Genomic DNA, 5,890 nt, shown 5'->3' with positions numbered 1-5,890 from the left:
CCGCGGCGCACCTCTCAGGGGAGAGGGAGCGCATGGCCAAAAGGTGGGGGTGGGGGGGAGAGAGACAGGGCAGAAGTGGGGGGGGGGGAGAACACGGGGGGATGGCGACAGGGGGTAAAGGGGGGATTAGGGGATGGGGGGAAGCATAGGACAGAAAAGGAACAAAGGGAAGGTTAAGGACGAGAAACGGAACAGGCGCAGACTCGGCAGGCATGGAGCAGGGCGAGGTTCCATGATGGCGCTGCAAGTAGCTACTCGGGAAGGCCCCTGGGCAAAGGGAGACCCCGGAGTGCAGGCGTCCATCCACGTGGCATACACATAGTTGGCTGCCATGTTGGGTGCCCCCTGGACAAAGGGAAACCCCGGAGCGCAGGGGCCCATCCTCTCAGAGTGAGAGCGTCGACCACGGCCATTTTGGACAGACCCCTAACAAAGGGAAACCCCGCAGTGCAGGGGCTCGTCCAACAGGTAAATATGGGTGATGCATGATCAATGACCACTAAAGCGAGATTGTAGTACAACTGAAGGCTTTAATAAGCGAGATGTTTTCCCCAGCAGCTCAGGTACAGAATGAGGGCTGCTGGGACGGCACGGATTCTTATACCCTGCCTATCAGGGTGGAGCTATTATGCACTCTAGCCAATGGCAAGCATATAGGTTCTACCAATGGTACTTCAGCCTCTCAGGTACCATAATACCTATAATACCACATTCACCCCCTGTTAAAAAAAGTCTGGCAGGGGTGGTGGCCAGCAACTACAAAACATAACAACATTATAATTAGTTATGGAGGTACCGTAATACCCCCATACAGTGTTTAGTAACTATTTACAAGTCTGGTAGCTATGTACATTCGGTGTTTTATATTTACAGATTACAATTAAAATGAAGCAATCAGTCGATCGTCGTCCTCTGTGATCGTCGGAGCCTCGGTGGTGACTCCAGTGGAGGCTTGGGCGTCTGTGACTCTGGGAGCGTGGCTTTGATCTCCATGGCAGCTTCGTCACCCCGAGACGGCGCTGGTGAGGAAAACAGCTGACCTGGGAAGGGAGCGCCTGCGGGGGGCGTCGGTGGGTGGGGAGGGCCAAGGCAGCGGCGGCGGAAGGACCGATCCTCCTGTAAGGTGCTGCGGGGAAGGTGGGACTGGTGGCTGGAATGTACGTGGAGTTCCAGCGGGCGCCAGGTCCCATAGGGAGACCATATCCTGTCGGCCGTCGGGGTCCGCCATGTAGGCGTACTGGGGGTTAGCATGGAGCAGATGGACTCTATCGACCAACGGGTCCGACTTGTGCGCCCGCACGTGTTTTCGGAGCAGGATGGGTCCGGGTGCTGCCAGCCAGGTCAGGAGCGAGGTCCCAGAGGAGGACTTCCTGGGGAAGACAAGGAGATGTTCGTGAGGTGTCTGATTGGTGGTTGTACAAAGTAGTGACCAGATTGAGTGGAGGGCATCCAGGGGGATGTCTTGCCAGCGGGAGACTGGGAGGTTCCTGGACCGTAGGGCCAGTAGGACAGTCTTCCAGACCGTTCTGTTCTCCCTCTCTACCTGTCCGTTACCCCGGGGGTTGTAACTGGTCGGCCTGCTCGAGGCGATGCCCTTGCTGAGCAGGAATTAACGCAGTTCGTCGCTCATAAAGGAGGCCCCCCCTATCGCTGTGTATGTAAGCGGGGAACCCAAACAGTGCAAAGATGCTATTGACCTTGGTCTTGATGACGGAGGAGGTGGTCATGTAGGGGCAGGGGATGGCGAATGGGAACCGGGAGTACTCGTCAATCAAGTTCAGAAAGTACGTGTTGCGGTCGGTGGAGGGGAGGGGGCCTTTGAAGTCAATGCTGAGGCGTTCAAAGGGCCGGGAAGCCTTTATCAGGTGCGCTCTCTCTGGCCGGTAGAAGTGCAGTTTGCACTCCGTGCGGATTTGGCAGTCCCAGGTGGCTGTCCTGGCCTCGATGGAGTAGGGCAGGTTGCGGCTCTTGACGAAATGGAAAAAGCGAGTGACCCCCGGGTGGCAGAGGTCCTCGTGGAGGGCTCGGAGGCGGTCCACTTGTGCGGTGGCACATGTGCCGCGGGACAGGTCATCAGGAGGCTCATTTAGCTTCCCGGGACTCTACTGATGAATGTGATATAAAATAATTGTTTTAGAGATATTAGTTACTGTAATGTAGAGATAGGCCAGTCTTATCCTGGTGAGTTCACAGACAAAGGATTTCAGAACACATGGCAAAGCAAGGAGGAGGTGTGTCCAGCTACGGAGGGGAAAAGGATGCTGGGTAATAGGGGGCCAGAGGAAGGGATTGGAAGTGAGCCAATTAGGATGTATGGCCAGGTCAGGAGGGGTATAGGATGACCTATGGGAATCGTGTATGTGAAACTTGATGCCATTTGTGTGTATCAGTAGAGACTTCTTTGTTCTCCAGACTCACTCGATTCCGGAGGTACAGAAAGCAAGATGTGTTTTGTACCGCTGTGAACTGAGTCAGGCTTGCAAGTCAAATAAAATAACTAATCCTGTACCTGCAAATCCATCTCGACTTTTATTGAGGCCAGACTGACGGGTAAAGAAATTTATGTTTTGTCAATACAAGGTCTCGTAGTTGTAGGTGGAGAGTTTGATCCTCCACCTCAAGATCTTGTCGTTTTTTATCTTGCCCCGCTGTGCATTATCGAACATGAAAGCCACCGACCGTTGGTCCGTGAGGAGAGTGAACCTCCTGCCGGCCAGGTAATGCCTCCAATGTCGCACAGCTTCTACTATGGCCTGGGCCTCCTTTTTGACTGAGAAGTGGCAGATTTCGGAAGCATGGAGGGTACGGGAGAAGAAGGCCACGGGTCTGCCCGCTTGGTTGAGGGTTGCTGCCAGAGCTATGTCAGACACGTCGCTCTCGACCTGGAAGGGGAGGGACTCGTCGATGGCGTGCATCGTGGCCTTTGCAATGTCTGCTTTGATGCGGCTGAAGGCCTGGCGGGCCTCTATCGACAGGGAAAAACTGTGGTTTGGATCAGGGGACGGGCCTTGGCTGCGTAGTTGGGGACCCACTGGGCATAGTAGCTAAAAAACCCTAGGCAGCGCTTCAGGGCCTTTGAGCAGTGAGGGAGGGGGAACTCCATAAGGGGGCGCATGCGTTCAGAGTCGGGGCCTATAACTCCATTTTGCACTACGTAGCCGAGAATGGCTAGACGGTCGGTGCTAAAAACGCATTTATCCTTATTTACGTTTGGTTAAGTATCTTTGCGGTCTGGAGGAATTTTCTGAGGTTGGTGCTGCAGGTCATGGCCGCAGATGGTGACATTATCGAGATACGGGAATGTTGCCCGTAAACCGTACCGGTCAACCATTCGGTCCATCTCGCGTTGGAAGACCGAGACCCCGTTAGGGACACCAAAGGGAACCCTTAAGAAGTGATAGACCCGCCCGTCTGCCTCGAAGGCAGTGTATTTGCGATCACTAGTGAGGGTGGGGAGCTGGTGGTAGGCGGACTAGAGATCCACCATGGAGAAGACCTTATAATGCGCGATCCTGTTTACCAGTTTGGATATGCGGGGGAGGGGGTACGCGTCCAGCTGCATAAACCTGTTGATGGTCTGACTGTAGTTGATGACCATCCTATGCTTCTCCCCGGTCTTTACCACCACTACTTGAGCTCTCCAGGGGCAGTTACTGGCTTCAATGACCCCTTCCCTCAGTAGCCTTTGAACCTCTGATCTAATAAAGATCCGGTCCTGGGCACTGTAGCGTCTGCTCCTGGTGGCGACAGGTTTGCAATCCGGGGTGAGGTTTTCAAACAGGGAAGGCGGGTCGACCTTAAGGGTCACGAGGCCGCAGACAGTAAGGGGGGGTATAGGGCCGCCGAATTGGAAGGTCATACTTTGAAGGTTACACTGGAAGTCTAAACCCAGGAGTGTAACCGCGCAGAGGTGGGGAAGGACGTAGAGACGGAAATTTTTGAACTCCCTTCCCTGGACTGTGAGGTTTGCTAAACAAAACCCCTTTATCTCCACTGAGTGGGAACCGGAGGCCAGTGAGATTTTTTGATTAACAGGGTGGATGAGGAGGGAACAGCGCCTTACCGTGTAGTGGTGTAAGTAGCTCTCCGTGCTCCCAGAGTCAATTAGGCAGGACGTCTCGTGGCTGTTGATGAAAACAGTCGTCGTAGCGGTTGAGAGTGTTCGAGGTTGAGATTGATCCAGAGTCACTGAGGCCAATCGCAGTAGTTGAGAATTCTGTTCAGGCAGTGTGTTGTCAGCCGAGATGGGGTCCCGGGGGCCCATCCAAGATGGTGTCTCCCATTGGTCGCACATGGCCGGGGGTGCACAAAATGGCGACGCCTGTCCCTCAAGCGTGGCGTCCGAGGAACAAGATGGTGGCGCATGGGGTGCGCACGTGGCCCTGCAATATGGGGGTGGCGGCGACCGCTGGCCACACGGGGCCCGTGGAGAAGTTTGTGGTGGTGGTCCGGATATGCCGCTGGAAACCGCGGCCACCGCTCGGGCCTGACATACCCCCACGAAATGGCCCTTTTTGCCGCATCCCCTGCAGGTGGATGCGCGGGCCGGGCAGCGCTGGCGGGGGTGCTTGGCCTGCCCGCAAAAGTAGCAGCGGGGCCCCTCAGGATTGGCAGGCCGCCTTGCAGCGCAGGCCTGCAGGGGAATGGGGGAAGTCTCTGGGTCGGTCACTGCGGGGTTCCACGCTGCCCAGGGGGCTGCCGCACGGTGGGGAACGTAGGCGTGGGCATTCCTGTAGGCCACGTCCAGGGAGCCTGCAAGGGCCCGTGCCTCCCTAAGACCCAAGGTGTCTTTCTGTAACAGGCGCTGGCGGATTTGAGATGAAAGCATACCTGCCACGAAAGCATCCCGGACTCAGAGTTCCGTGTGCTCGCTCGCCGAAACTTGCGGGCAGCCGCAGCTTCTGCCCAGCACCAGGAGTGCACGGTAGAATTCCTCCAATGATTCCCCAGGGGTTTGCCATCTTGTTGCAAGCAGGTGCCGGGCGTAGACCTGGTTTACCGGGCAAATATAGTATCCTTTTTGCTCGATTGCTGCATCGATGTCTTCCGCTTCCTCGATGAGGGTGTAGACCTCCGGCTCACCCTTGAGTGCAGGACGTGCAGTTTCTGCTCTCTGCTCTCCCGTGGGTGTGTTTTCTGCCGTCTCGAGGTACCCTTTAAAACACACCAGCCAGTGCTTAAAGATCACCGCTGAATTTGCTGTGTGGGGGTAAAGTTGCAGACACTCGGCTTGATTCGGAGCTCCATCCTTTCTTCCTACATGTAGCTTATTAAATTGATGCACGATCAATGACCACTAAAACGAGGTTGTAGTACAACTGAAGGCTTTAGTAAGCTAGATGCTTCCCCAGCAGCCCATGTACAGAATGAGGGCTGCTGGGACGGCACGGGTTCTTATACCCCGCCTATCAGGACGGAGTTATTATGCACTCTAGCCAATGGCAAGCATATAGATTCTACCAATGGTACTTCAGCCTCTCAGGTACCGTAATACCTATAATACCACAATGGGTGATCCCGCAGGACCGGGGGGTGGGGGGTCAGAAATCCCCCACCAGGATTGTTACCTGGAACGTAAGGGGACTTAACGACCTCTGAAAAGATCCAGAGTCTTCGCCCACTTAAGAAGCCTAAAGGCCGACACAATCTACCTGCAAGCGATGCAACTGAGGTAGAAGGACCGATGGCTAGTCAGGAAGTGCTGGGTGGGACAGACGTACCATTCATGTTACGGGACAAGGGCAAGGGGAGTGGCAATACTGATTAACAAGAGGATGAGGTTCACAGAAATCAAGACAGTTACGGACCCAGGGGGACGGTACATCCAGAGACTTCCCCCATTCCCCTGCAGGCCTGCGCTGCAAGGCGGCCTGCCAATCCTGAGGGGCCC

The sequence above is a fragment of the Scyliorhinus torazame genome, chromosome 13, assembly GCF_047496885.1.
Source record: "Scyliorhinus torazame isolate Kashiwa2021f chromosome 13, sScyTor2.1, whole genome shotgun sequence".
NCBI classification, from domain to species: domain Eukaryota; kingdom Metazoa; phylum Chordata; class Chondrichthyes; order Carcharhiniformes; family Scyliorhinidae; genus Scyliorhinus; species Scyliorhinus torazame.
Note: the sequence above shows the minus strand (reverse complement) of the source record.